Consider the following 15743-nt stretch of genomic DNA (forward strand, 5'->3'; position numbering starts at 1 on the left):
GTACATTATTTTCTTTAGGAATGTAGTGGAGTAAAAGTAAAAGTTGTAAAAATATAAATAGTAAAGTACAGATACCCCAAAAACGACTTAAGTAGTACTTTAAACTATTCTTTACGTAAGTACTTTACACCACTGCCATTGTCCCTGTTCCCAAGAACTCCAAGGTAACCTGCCTAAATCACTATCGCCCTGTAGCACTCACATCTGTAATTATAAAGTGTATTGAAAGGCTGGTCATGACACACATCAACACTATCATCCCAAACACCCAGGACCCACTCCAATTCGCATACCACACCCAACAGATGACGCAATCTCAATTGCACTTCACACTGCCCTCTCCCACCTGGACAAGAGGGAAAATAACTATGTGAGAATGCTGTTCATAGACTACAGCTCAGTGTTCAACACCATAGTCCCCTCAAAACTGATCACCAATCTGGGGTCCCTGGGACTGAGCACCTCCCTCTGCAACTGTATCCTGGACTTCCTGATGGGTCGGCCAAGGTGGTGATGGTAGACAAAGTGAAAACATGTTTTTAGAATTATTTGGCACATTTATTGAAAATGAAGTAGACATATCTAATGCTTGTTTGTAGGTGACCAAATACTTATTTTCCACCATAATTTGCAAATAAATTCATTAAAAAACCTACAATGTGATTTTCTGGAGAAAAAAAATCTCAATTTGTCTGTCATAGTTGACGTGTACCTATGATGAAAATTACAGGCCTCTCTCATCTTTTTAAGTGGGAGAACTTGCACAATTGGTGGCTGACTAAATACTTTTTTTCCCCACTGTATCTCATTTACATTATTATTCACACCCTGAGTCGAAACATGTTAGAATACCCTTTGGCAGCGATTACAACTGTGACTCTTTCTTGGTAAGTCTCAGAGCTTTGCACACCTGGATTGTACAATATTTGCACATTCTTTTTATTATTTAAAACATTCTTTAAGCTCTGTCAAGTTGGTTGTTGATCATTGCTAGACAGCCATTTTCAAATCTTGCCATAGATTTTGTAGGAGATTTAAATAAAAACTGTAACTAGGCCACTCAGGAACATTCAATATCGTCTTGGTAAGCAACTCTAGTGTATATTTGGCTTTGTGTTTTAGGTTATTGTCCTGCTGAAAGGTGAATTTGACTCCTAGTGTCTGTTGGAAAGCAGACAACCAGGTTTTCCTCTAGGATTTTGCCTGTGCCCAGCTTTATTCAGTTCATTTTTATCCTAACAAAACTGCCTAGTCCTTGCCAATGACAAGCATACCCATAACATGATACAGCCATGCTTGAAAATATGAAGAGTGGTACTCAGTGATGTGTTGTTGGATTTGCCCCAAACATAACGCTTTGTATTCAGGACATAAAGTTTATTTCTTTGCCAAATTGTTTGCAGTTTTACTTTAGTACCTTGTTACAAACACGATGCATGTTGTGGAATATTTGTATTCTGTACAGGCTTCTTTTTCTGGAGTAACTACAATGTTGTTAATCCATCCGTTTTCTCCTATCACAGCCATTAAACTATGTAACTGTTTTTAAGTCATCATTGGCCTCATGGTGAAATCCCTGAGTGTTTTCCTTCCTGTCTGGCAACTGAGTTTGGAAGGACGCCTGTATCTTTGTAGTGACTGGGTGTACTGATGCACTAGGGTGTATTGATCAAAGTGTCACTAATAACTTCACCATGCTCAAAGTGATATTCAATTTCTGCTTTTTTTTTAACTTTTATCCATCTACCAATAGGTGTACTTCTTTGCGAGGCATTGGAAAAGCTCCCTGGTCTTTGTGGTTGAATTTGTGTTTGAAATTCACTGCTCGACTGAGGGACCTTACAGATAATTATATGTGTGGGGTACAGAGATGAGGTAGTCATTAAAAATTATTGCACCCAGTGACTTGTTAAGCACATTTTTACTCCTGTACTTATTTAGGCTTGCCATAACAAAGGGGTTGAATACTTATTGACTCAAGACATTTTAGCTTTTCTTTTTTTATTAATTTATAACAATTTTGAAAACATAATTCCACTGACATTATGGGGTATTGTGTGTAGCGAGTGACAAAAAAAAAATCTCAATTTAATCCATTTTAAATTCAGGCTGTAACACAACAAAATGTGGAAAAAGTAAAGGTGTGTGAATACATATATTATTTTTTTTACCCCCTTTTTCTCCCCAATTTCAATCTTGTCTCATAGCTGCAAGTTCCCAATGGGTTCGGGAGAGGCGAAGGTTGAGTCATGCGTCCTCCGAAACATGACCCGCCAAACTGCGCTTCTTAACACCCTCCCGCTTAACCCGGAAGCCAGCCGCACCAATGTGTCGGAGGAAACACCGTTCAACTGAAGTCAGCCTGCAGGCACCCAGCCCACCACAAGGAATCGCTAGAACATGATGAGCCAAGTAAAGCCTCCCGGCCAAACCCTCCCCTAACCCGGGCCAATTGTGCGCCGCCCTACAGGACTCCCGGTCACGGCCGGTTGTGACACAGCCTGGGATCGAACCCAGGTCTGTAGTGACGCCTCAAGCACTGCAATGCAGTGCCTTGGACAGCTCCGCCACTCGGGAGGCGGGTGTGAATACTTTCTGAAGGCACTGTAGTCCCTCCATTTCAAATCAAATCAAATGTTATTTGCCACATGCGCCGAATACAACAGGTGTAGACATTACAGTGAAATGCTTACTTACAAGCCCATAACCAACAATGCAGTTTAAGAAAATAAACTTGCGGCTGTGCTTCCCTTTGTAGTCTGTAATAGTTTTCAAGCCCTGCCACATCCAACGAGCATCAGAGCCGGTGTAGTACGATTCAATCTTAGTCCTGTATTGACTCTTTGACTGTTTGATGCAATGTGAGTAAGAGTTAGACCAGACAACAAAGGAGAACTGTCTAAAGCAAGATAAAGGGGCCTCCCAATTTAGGGAGGAGAGAAACTGTTAGACTTTTTGAGGATAATGCAGGATATTGTGAGGATGCGATAACTGAAGTTTGCCACCTGGCCGAGCAAGGAGTAGGAAAAGATAAGAACAGTGTGTGACCTAATGGTCAGGAGAGCAGAGGAAAACATGAGCTGAACCGAAGTGTATGTGTGCTTACAAGATGTGTATAGTGGAAAAATACAGGCCGCCAGGGGGGGGGGGGGGGGGCAGGATTTTTCGTACGACTTATGTGTATAAAAGGATTGTACCACCATTTTGTTTTAGAATTCTCAATGAATAAATATCTCTGACTATGCAGACCGAGACTTTGTCCGTTACTTAAATCCCAAGAGACTTACAACCTTTTGGGAGACGCACAGAGACACTGAAATAGTTTGTTAAATAATTCACATAACAGCTTGGTCCTTCTGAGCCGGACTCCAATACCTGCTTCTGTCATTCCAGGTAACTCTGAAAACCGTCGACGGGCGAATGATACATTCGTAAATAGAAAGTCCTGCCCTTTGACATTAAGGGTTAAGACAGGCCTGAGGACACCTGATTAATGACAGAGACGGTGACGGAATCCAAACCTACAGTGGGGAAAAAAAGTATTTAGTCAGCCACCAATTGTGCAAGTTCTCCCACTTAAAATGATGAGAGAGTGTAATTTTCATCATAGGTACACGTCAACTATGACAGACAAATTGAGAGAAAAAAATCCTGAAAATCACATTGTAGGATTTTTAATGAATTTATTTGCAAATTATGGTGGAAAATAAGTATTTGGTCACCTACAAACAAGCAAGATTTCTGGCTCTCACAGACCTGTAACTTCTTCTTTAAGAGGCTCCTCTGTCCTCCACTCGTTACCTGTATTAATGGCACCTGTTTGAACTTGTTATCAGTATAAAAGACACCTGTCCACAACCTCAAACAGTCACACTCCAAACTCCACTATGGCCAAGACCAAAGAGATGTCAAAGGACACCAGAAACAAAATTGTAGACCTGCACCAGGCTGGGAACACTGAATCTGCAATAGGTAAGCAGCTTGGTTTGAAGAAATCAATTGTGGGAGCAATTATTAGGAAATGGAAGACATACAAGACCACTGATAATCTCCCTCGATCTGGGGCTCCACGCAAGATCTCACCCCGTGGGGTCAAAATGATCACAAGAACGGTGAGCAAAAATCCCAGAACCACACGGGGGGACCTAGTGAATGACCTGCAGAGAGCTGGGACCAAAGTAACAAAGCCTACCATCAGTAACACACTACGCCGCCAGGGACTCAAATCCTGCAGTGCGAGACGTGTCCCCCTGCTTAAGCCAGTACAAGTCCAGGCCCGTCTGAAGTTTGCTAGAGTGCATTTGGATGATCCAGAAGAGGATTGGGAGAATGTCATATGGTCAGATGAAACCAAAATAGAACTTTTTGGTAAAAACTCAACTTGTCGTGTTTGGAGGACAAAGAATGCTGAGTTGCATCCAAAGAACACCATACCTACTGTGAAGCATGGGGGTGGAAACATCATGCTTTGGGGCTGTTTTTCTGCAAAGGGACCAGGACGACTGATCCGTGTAAAGGAAAGAATGAATGGGGCCATGTATCGTGAGATTTTGAGTGAAAACCTCCTTCCATCAGCAAGGGCATTGAAGATGAAACGTGGCTGGGTCTTTCAGCATGACAATGATCCCAAACACACCGCCCGGGCAACGAAGGAGTGGCTTCGTAAGAAGCATTTCAAGGTCCTGGAGTGGCCTAGCCAGTCTCCAGATCTCAACCCCATAGAAAATCTTTGGAGGGAGTTGAAAGTCCGTGTTGCCCAGCGACAGTCCCAAAACATCACTGCTCTAGAGGAGATCTGCATGGAGGAATGAGCCAAAATACCAGCAACAGTGTGTGAAAACCTTGTGAAGACTTACAGAAAACGTTTGACCTGTGTCATTGCCAACAAAGGGTATATAACAAAGTATTGAGAAACTTTTGTTATTGACCAAATACTTATTTTCCACCATAATTTGCAAATAAATTCATAAAAAATCCTACAATGTGATTTTCTGGATTTATTTTTCTCATTTTGTCTGTCATAGTTGACGTGTACCTATGATGAAAATTACAGGCCTCTCTCATCTTTTTAAGTGGGAGAACATGCACAATTGGTGTCTGACTAAATACTTTTTTTCCCCACTGTACATTGAATCTCGGCTGCAAGGATAAGGTCAGTAGTCTTTATTCATTAATTGGGGCAGTCTGGGATTGCTCAGGGTGAATCCGTAACGATTCACGGTAATAGGCCATTACCAAAATAAACTACCCTGTATTCAGAGAACCTGCCGTTAAAGAAATACAGGGAAGAGAAGGGATTTTTGAGTAAATTTGGACGGTTAAGATCACTAGAGGAGGGAGAACCCATTCCTGTTGTATGAGACTGTCAGGAATGATCAAGATTACATTGTGGGGATGAATTCCTCCATAGAGTATGAGATAATTCTGGGGGACTAGTCAAGACTACATATACAGGAAGGGGTGGTAACTGTCACGGTTTCGGCCGAGGCTGCCTCTCTCCCTTGTTCGGGCAGGTTTCGGCGTTCGTCGTCTCCGGAATTCTAGCTGCCACCGTTGCATGTTCTATGTTTCCTGTTTGATTAGTTTTGTCTGTTAGCCACACCTGTCTTGTGTTATGTCTCATTAAGCACCCTATTTAGTTTCCTTGTTGTTAGTGTAGTGTTGTGTGTAATTGTTTCGTGTCAGGTGTTTGTGCGTTACCAGTGTTTCGGTACGCCAGTTACGATTTACTTCCTCCTCGGTTGAGGAGAGTTTTTGCGCCCTGTGTTTGTGCGCTCGTTTTGACGCCTGTGTGCGTCTGTTGGCCTCTGGCCGTTTTTTGGATTATTTTGCACTCGCTAGTAAAGTCTTGTTGGACTGTACATCTGCTTCTGCGCCTGATTCCACACCTCACCATTTCTAACACCGTGACAGAATTACACACCCTTGACATGGAATCAGCAGGAGCCGAAGCAGCCCCGACGAGACTGGAGGTCCAGGTTCGGGAACAACAGGACCAGATACAGCAGATGGGGACCGCCCTGCAGGAGGTGATCACCACGCTCCGAGGCTGGGGAGCGCCTCCACCACCTCCCTCCCTGCCAGCACCATCGGCCAGTCCGCCCATTCCAGCGCCAGAACCCCGAGGAATCCGACTCTCTCTCCCGAGGGCCTACGACGGAACCGCGGCTGGGTGTCAGGGATTCCTCCTCCAGGTGGAGCTGTACCTGGCCACCGTACACCCGGCACCCTCGGGGCATGAGAGCGTGTCCGCCCTGATCTCCTGCCTGTCCGGGAAGGCGTTGGAGTGGGCCAACGCGGAGTGGAGGAAGATCGACGCCGAGACTATCACCTACAACGAGTTCTCCCGCCGCTTCAAGGCGGTGTTTGACCATCCCCCGGAGGGGAGAGCGGCGGGGGAGCGTCTGGTCTTCCTCCGGCAGGGGAGGAGGAGTGCCCAAGAATTCGCTCTCGAATTCCGTACTCTAGCGGCAGATGCAGGGTGGAATGAGCGGGCCCTCGTCGATCTATACAGATGTAGCCTACGAGAGGACGTCCGTCGGGAGCTGGCTTGTAGGGACACCAGTCTCTCGTTCGACCAGCTGGTCGACATGTCCATCAGGCTGGATAACCTATTGGCCACCCGCGGACGTCCTGAGGGGGGTCCGTCCATTTCACCCTCCAGCGCCTCCGAGCCGTGTCCTATGGAGCTCGGGGGCGCTGGCGCTAGAGAGAGGAGGAGTCGGTTGGTTAGGGGGTCCATCCACTGCACCAACTGTGGTCGGGGAGGACACACCGCGGCTAGGTGCTGGGGATGGCCTCCTAGGGAGGATGACGACAGGTCCCGCACTGGGGATTCCCTCCAGGTGAGTAGGCGCCCCACTCACCCAGAGCTCACTGTTGCCCATTTTTGGATGCCTGTGCGTTTTCCACAGGTAGCACCTCATTCCCAGCATAAGGCGCTGGTAGATTCAGGCGCGGCTGGGAATTTTATTGATAAAAAGTTTTGTTTAGCGTTAGGGATTCCCCTTGTTTCTGTTGATGTTCCTTTCCCCGTTCATGCCCTAGATAGTCGTCCGTTGGGTACGGGCTTAATCAGGGAGGTCACGGCGCCACTTAGGATGTGTGCGCAGGGGGATCATCAGGAGATGATTCAGCTGTTCCTGATTGATTCTCCTGCGTATCCGGTGGTGCTGGGCATGCCCTGGTTGAGTACCCATAACCCAGCTATTTCGTGGCAGGAGAGGGCTCTGATGGAGTGGTCTGCTCAGTGTGTGGGTAGATGTTTGGGCGTTTCCGTAGGGGCTACCTCGGTGGAGAGTCCAAACCAGGTGCCCGCATTGCACGTTCCCCCTGAGTATGGGGATTTGGCTATTGCGTTTAGTAAGGCGAGGGCGACGCGGTTGCCACCCCATAGGCAGGGAGATTGTGCGATAGACCTCCAGGCAGGAGCTGCGCTCCCACGGAGCCATGTGTATCCTCTGTCTCAGGAGGAGAAGAAAGCTATGGAGATTTACATAGACGAATCTCTGAGACAAGGATACATACGGCCTTCCACTTCCCCTGCGTCCTCGAGTTTCTTTTTTGTGAAGAAAAAGGATGGTGGTTTGCGCCCGTGCATCGATTACCGTGGTCTCAATCAGATTACGGTGAAGTACAGTTATCCACTCCCGCTGATTGCGACCATGACTGAGTCGTTGCATGGGGCGCGTTTCTTCACTAAATTAGATCTCAGGAGCGCGTACAACTTGGTGCGCATCAGGGAGGGTGATGAATGGAAGACAGCCTTTAGTACCACCTCGGGCCATTACGAGTATCTGGTCATGCCATACGGGTTGATGAACGCTCCGTCAGTTTTCCAATCATTCGTGGATGAGATCTTCAGGGACATGCAGGGGCAGGGGGTGGTTGTGTACATTGATGACATTCTCGTGTACTCGCCTACCCGTGTCGAGCATGTGGCCCTGGTGCGTAGAGTGTTGCGGAGGCTGGTGGAGCACGACCTGTATGTGAAGGCAGAGAAGTGTCTGTTTTTCCAGGAGTCGGTCTCCTTTTTGGGTTATCAGTTGTCTGCGTCAGGGGTGAAGATGGAGGTAGACCGGGTGTCGGCCGTGCGTAATTGGCAAACACCAACCACTGTGAAGGAGGTGCAGCAGTTTTTGGGGTTTGCAAATTACTACAGGAGGTTTATCCGGGGTTTTGGACAGGGCGTTTGGGAGGCTGAGGGACCTGTTTACCTCGGCCCCGGTGCTGGCGCATCCGGATCCCTCTTTGCCGTTCCAGGTAGAGGTGGACGCGTCAGAGGCCGGTTTAGGAGCCGTGCTTTCACAACGGTCTGGCGCGCCACCTAAACTCCGCCCCTGTGCTTTTTATTCTAAGAAGCTCAGTCCGGCGGAGCGGAACTATGACGTAGGGGACAGGGAGCTGTTAGCCGTGGTACAGGCTCTAAAGGTGTGGAGGCACTGGCTTGAGGGGGCTCAACACCCTTTCCTCATTTTGACGGACCACCGTAACCTGGAGTACATCCGGGCGGCGAGGAGGCTGAACCCTCGCCAGGCAAGATGGAGTATGTTCTTGACCAGGTTCACTTTTAAGATCACGTACATCCCTGGGTCACAGAATGGTAAGGCAGATGCGCTGTCTCGGCGGTATGACACGGAGGAGAGGTCCGTGGAGCCCACTCCCATACTGCCTGAGTCGTGTCTGGTGGCACCGGTAGTGTGGGAGGTCGATGCTGAACTCGAGCGGGCGTTGCGCACCGACCCTAGTCCACCGCAGTGCCCGGAGGGTCGGAAGTACGTTCCGCTCGAGGTTCGGGATCGATTGATCTATTGGGCTCACACGTCACCCTCCTCTGGACATCCGGGTATCGGCCGGACAGTGCACTGTCTTAGTGCCAAGTACTGGTGGCCCACGTTGGCAAGGGATGTGAGGGTTTATGTTTCCTCCTGCTCGGTGTGCGCCCAGTGTAAGGCGCCTAGACATCTGCCTAGGGGTAAGTTGCTACCCCTGCCCGTTCCACAACGACCATGGTCCCACCTCTCTGTGGACTTTATAACAGACCTTCCCCTCTCCCAAGGTAATACTACCATCCTGGTCGTTGTGGACCGGTTCTCTAAGGCCTGTCGTTTGCTCCCCATGCCGGGTCTTCCTACTGCCCTACAAACTGCCGAGGCACTGTTCACCCATGTGTTCCGGCACTACGGGGTACCCGAGGACATTGTGGCTGATCGGGGTCCCCAATTCACCTCCAGAGTCTGGAGAGCGTTTATGGAGCGGTTGGGGGTCTCGGTGAGCCTCACCTCGGGGTACCACCCGGAGAGTAATGGGCAGGTGGAACGCGTAAACCAGGATGTGGGTAGGTTTCTCAGAACATACTGCCGGGACCGGCCGGAGGAGTGGTCAAGGTACGTTCCCTGGGCCGAGATGGCCCAGAATTCCCTACGCCATTCCTCCACTAACCTGACTCCATTTCAATGTGTGTTAGGTTACCAGCCGGTTCTGGCACCCTGGCAGCAGAGCCAGATCGAGGCTCCTGCGGTGGATGAGTGGGCGCGGCGCTCGGAGGAGACTTGGAACGCTGCACACGTCCACCTGCAGCGGGCCCTCCGACGTCAGAAGGCGAGCGCTGATCTCCACCGCAGTGAGGGACCGGTGTATGCACCTGGTGATCGAGTCTGGCTCTCTACCAGAAACCTGCCCCTCCGCCTGCCCTGTCGGAAACTGGGTCGGCGGTTTGTAGGGCCATTTAAAGTCCTGAGAAGGTTGAACGAGGTATGTTATAGATTACAGCTACCTGTGGAGTATAAGTGTATTAACCCCTCGTTCCATGTGTCCCTTCTCAGGCCGGTGGTAGCGGGCCCGCTCCAAGAAAATGAGATAGGGGAGACTCCCCCGCCCCCATTGGACATCGAGGGGGCACCGGCGTACTCCGTGAGGTCCATCTTGGATTCGAGACGTCGGATGGGGGGTCTTCAGTATCTAGTGGAGTGGGAGGGGTACGGTCCGGAGGAGCGGTGCTGGGTGCCGAGGAGAGACATTTTGGACCCGTCGCTCCTGACGGAATTCCATCGGGGGTATCCGACGCGCCCTGCTCCACGTCCTCCGGGTCGTCCCCAAGGCCGGAGTCGGCGCACGTCTGGAGCCGCGCGTCAAGGGGGGGGTACTGTCACGGTTTCGGCCGAGGCTGCCTCTCTCCCTTGTTCGGGCAGGTTTCGGCGTTCGTCGTCTCCGGAATTCTAGCTGCCACCGTTGCATGTTCTATGTTTCCTGTTTGATTAGTTTTGTCTGTTAGCCACACCTGTCTTGTGTTATGTCTCATTAAGCACCCTATTTAGTTTCCTTGTTGTTAGTGTAGTGTTGTGTGTAATTGTTTCGTGTCAGGTGTTTGTGCGTTACCAGTGTTTCGGTACGCCAGTTACGATTTACTTCCTCCTCGGTTGAGGAGAGTTTTTGCGCCCTGTGTTTGTGCGCTCGTTTTGACGCCTGTGTGCGTCTGTTGGCCTCTGGCCGTTTTTTGGATTATTTTGCACTCGCTAGTAAAGTCTTGTTGGACTGTACATCTGCTTCTGCGCCTGATTCCACACCTCACCATTTCTAACACCGTGACAGTAACAGGTGGTTGTATAGAAAAGAGGGAGAACCCATTCCTGTTGTATGGGGCTATCAGGAATTATCAAGATTACATTGTGGGGATAAATTCCTCCGTAGAGTAGGAGATAATTCTGGGGGACTAGTACCTATACAGGAAGGGGTGATTCCAATTGTTGTGTGAAACTGTTTTAAATAACTTGTTATATAGAAGAGGTGGCTAAGGGATTTTTAACAGTACCAACCATGGGGGGCAAATCCTCACAAGAGGTCCCAGAATTTACTGGGGACGAGAAATACATGGAAATGCGAGACAAACGAAATGTGTATTATGGACATATTTGGAGAAAGAAATATGGCTTTACTGGGCGACTTGATGTAATTAAACTGGAAACCATGATTAAACAAATGCATGTAAATTGTGGTACTGATCTAAAGAAACAGAAAAGAGAGGGCTTAGAAACAGCCAGGGTGTGGATAGTAGAAGCTAGAAAGCGGGAAGAAGGCAGGAAGAAAAGAGAAGTGAGTGAGAGTGAAAGAGAAGTGAAGGTCGAGGTCTCAGTGCCTCCCCCAGAGCAGAGGGCAGGAAGGTTATATCTAGTCCTGGCAGAACAGGCTTGGAAAGGGAACCCAGATGATGGGGTTGTTGTGTATAGAAGAAGAGTAGGACAGATCCCCGCACCTCCCCCGTCATATGACGGCAAAGCCGGACTGTTGAAGGAGGAAGGAGCAGGGGGAGGGGGGGGGGGGGGGGGGGGGGGGGTCGGGGGGTTACTCAGAAAACTTAGAGAAAGAAGGGAGAATAATAGACAGGACCGAGTAAGAAAAGAACAGAAGGGAGCAGAGTTTTTAATAGCCACACTAGGCGAGATAGCGGGTAAGGGTAGAAACCCAGGAAAGAGTGAAGGCTACAACGGGGGGAATAAGTGCTTTAACTGTAACAAGGGGGGTCATTTTGCAAGAGAGTGTAAGGCACCTTGTACTTACTGTAATAAGACAGGGCATCAATCCCGACACTGCAGAAACATAGGAAAAAGCAGACAAGGGGAAGGAAAAAAAAGAATAGGAGGGATATGAGAAATCTTGTTGGAGAAAAAGGTCACGTGTACGGGGTTGAGCATATGACGTCAACACATTGTATTTCGGTCAAGCTTCAAGGGAGTAATTAGATTTGAGAAATGTTGAATTGCATTGTTTAAGCAAGAATGGTATTAAATTCATGCTTTCTAGTTATGTGTATGCAAATATGTTATTCGTTTTTGGTGGTGTGTGGATAGGATTTACTAATGCCAGGATGTAGTAAATGAAGCAGAGAGATGTAGTGAGAGCAGTGGAAGGGATACCCCACCCTAAGACGGGGGTACACCAGTTCAGAAGAGATATGGAGGGGCTGACCGCCAGCTTTAAGCTGAATACAGGGGAACTAGACTGAGAGATGTGTTCAATGCAAACAGTGGATTTATTAAACAATAGGTTTATATTTTTAAAACATCAATGCAACAGGTTGCGATTATTAAATTAAGAAAGGGGTTATAGGTTTATATTAGAAGGTGTAGTGAACTTAATGAAACATGGTATTATATAGTGTCTTCCAGGCAGGGGCGGTGTGTTCAATAGGGCGATATGGGCGACGCACTGCCAAACGGGAAAAGGAAGGGATTTTTTTTCTAATCAATTATATCACGGCAACAGTAGTTATCAGTGTTCTAATCTGATCTGACTGCCACTAAATGTCAAATCAGGCTAAAGTCGTGCTTCAAATGGCCCCGCCCGTTTTTGGGGCGATTTCAGTCATGTTGAAAATCGCCCAGAAGTCTGTCATAGACTCCCATGTAAAATCTATTTTTTTCAAATTTCAAAGCTTTCAATACAATCTCTATGGGTGTCTGTGGGCTTGCACTTACGCGCTTTCGTCATACGTGACGTAACCATGAACGTAACTAAGAAAATAGCGGCTAGCAGCGTCTCTGTTGCGACCTGCAGTGTGGCGTTATCTTATGTTTTTAATTTGTACACTTAGTGGCGTTATTTTATGTTTTTAATTTGTACACTTAGTTTACAAACATTCTGCCAACCATGGATTTCCAGTGGTGGGTTTTGGACTGATCTTGTTGATCGTGTACATACCCGCTACGAACGGACTAAATAATGAAAACGCTGCTGGCAGCGGAATCCAATACAGCTGGGAGACTTGGCTGGATGACAGAGTCCCGGACAGAGAAGTGGAGCCGGCCGGCTTCACCCTGGTCAGAGCGGACCGCGATCTGACACAGTCACAGGGAAAATCGATCCTGGTAAGAGAGCGACTCTGTACCCCCGACATTGAACTGCTTTCTGTGTCACTGCGACCTTACTATCTGCCCCGTGAGTTCCCCCAATTGTTTGTTACCGTTGTGTACTGTTGATAATCACAAGTTTACTGGAGAACTGAGACCAAGTAGAGACTTTGGACAGGGTGGATATGGTATAATAAAGGCAGTTTATTCAGAGGTAAAGATATCTGGAATCGCGTGCACGGACTCGTTCGTCAAACTCTTAGGGAGCTATCTGAAGAGAGCCCCGAAAACATTGTGTGCAGACATTTTATACAATAAATGATGTAGGTTGAATCTAGTAGTTCTGATCTTCTGATTGGTCCTGATGAGTTGGGCGAGGTCCCCTCCACTGTTGCATTGGCTCTGAGTCGGGTTCTCTGTCTTCAAATGTTCAGCCTAAAGAGAGGGGATTTTTGTGTGTGTGTGTGTGTTTAACAGTGATGATGTGTGTGTGTGTGTGTGTTATCAGTGATGATGTGTGTGTGTGTGTGTGTGTGTGTGTGTGTGTGTGTGTCCTCAGAGCAAGAACTCGTGAGTTGGAAGAACTGAGAGACCTATGGCGTGGGTGTTGTCCTTGGCCACCTGCTGACAAGGCTGACAAGATAGGACTCTTTTGTCCATTGTTATAGGATAGGAACAGCATTGATTGAAAACAAACGCCCAACACAAAATGGGTCATGCACAAGATTTTAGTCAGACCAAGCTATAACATTATATATTTACTACGACAGTACATTCAACCAAAAGCTAATATAACAAAGGCATCAGAGATTATTTATAACCTGTCACAGAAACTGGAATCCATCTCCCCAGATCAGTCAATAAATGCTTCTGGTATTGACTTATATGCTGCCCCTGTCTTCATGTTGTTGCTGGACATATCTTTTTTAAAATGTGTGTAGGTCACCTAAATCATCAGAAAAATTGCCCCTCCTGAGAATTTTTTCAGGAGCCGCCACTGCTTCCAGGATTGATGGAAGTCTCCTATAGCATTATGTTAAGGGGATGCCTGGGATAAAATATAATGTCTTACTTACACAGAGTATGTGATTGCATTGGCTAATGAATGAAATATGACATTTACAGGGGCGACAGGAACAATAGAAGGGGAGACAGATTTTCCTATGGTGTTGATCAAATAATTGATAATGGATTATTTGAGATGAGATCACATGGAGCAGATTTAGGGGTTCAATAATCATTGTGAGATTTAAAGAGGATATGATCTGAAGGGTAATCAATTAAACATAATCATTGTATACTCGAGGAATTTTGAGTGGTTTTATGGATTAGTTATGAGGAATTAGATTGATACAAACGATTATTGATGAGTTAGGACTGGGGATATCTGTATCATGTTTTGTGTGTACTTACCATCTTTAGATTACTGATGGTAATTGAAGGTTAACAAAATGAATAATTTATCTTCCAGAAGAAAGAGATTCACTTATCTCATTGGAATGTTGCCCAGTGATAGGGGGAGCAGTTTAATGGAGTTAGGCAGTATTTAGGTCGTAAAAGTGAGCTACCAAATTAAGTGGGGCCTGGCTATTTTTGGTTGTTGTTTTTCAATTGGGTTTTTCAAAAAAAAAACACACCTAGTATGATGTGTATAAAGGGTTGTTATTTTGATTTTAGGGGGTTTTCAACAGGTCAAAGGTGATAAGTCTTAAAGGAGCACACACAGTGAATTTTATGGAGTTTTTCGGTTTTGACTGAGTTTAGGGTATATATGATTTCTTATGAGAATAAATGTCATGAGGACTTAATGAACACTTGGGATAAGTAACATTTATGAAATATTTAGAATGATGGTAATGTTTAGTATACTATGAGATGGAACAGTTCATTGAATGATTTCAATTGCCTCTGAACTCTGTTTTGACTTTCTGGTGTTAATTAATCATCCAAACTGGTAATTCTAAAGGCATGAGAGGAGGACTTTAAGATAGTTTATTTTACCAAGTTGAGGGTAATTTATAATACTGTGAAAAGTGTGAAGATTATAATTTGGTAATAATATATATGATTTGAACCATAAAATAACAGAAGAGAGAGAGAGCTTTCCCTGAATGAGGGATACCTGTTGCTAGTCAATTGTACTAATCTTGGATTACTTTTACGGGATAGAAGTAAGTTGAGGTATTATCAAATGTTGTCATTTAAATTTCATTTTTATTATGCTTTAATAAACAACAAGTTGGTATTTGAAACTAAATTAATGCAATGAGCTGCAGTAATCAGAGGAAGGCACAACCTAATGCGAAACAGCTATTACCTAGATCATTTATTTAGTAATGAGATCAGGAAGATAGGAGCAATAAAGAAGCAAGGGACAGTCTCAAAAATAAATAAGGGATGGCAATTGGATGATAAATTACCAATATTACCTAAGTGATTGTTTAGGTAGGTGGTAATATTGACACATGGGCAGTGACATGTGTCAAAAGGAGGGATGGATGGTAGAGCAGATTAGACAACACTTTATGGATGGTAGAGCAGATTAGACAACACTTTGTTGCATATGGGATTACTAATTATTTAAAAAAAACTTTTGTTCAAGATGTGTTATCTGTGCTCAAAATAATCACCAGGGCAGACAAAGGGCACCTCACGGTGAGTATCCTCCGGCTAAGTACCCTTTCCAGCAATTGGAAATGGATTTTATAGAGTTATCACAGAGTGAAGGGAAGAAATTTAGAGTAACCCCAGATATAGATGGGTTATCCCCCTTTGAGAAAGTGTTTGGAAGACCTTACAGAATGCCACAGTTGGCAGAACCAGAACAGGCAGACATAGAACTAGAGAATACACTAGCAGAACACATGAGAAAATTGTTTGTTAACCATACACGTATGT

The sequence above is a fragment of the Coregonus lavaretus genome (genome assembly GCF_964263955.1).
Source record: "Coregonus lavaretus genome assembly, chromosome: 24".
Taxonomy (NCBI): domain Eukaryota; kingdom Metazoa; phylum Chordata; class Actinopteri; order Salmoniformes; family Salmonidae; genus Coregonus; species Coregonus lavaretus.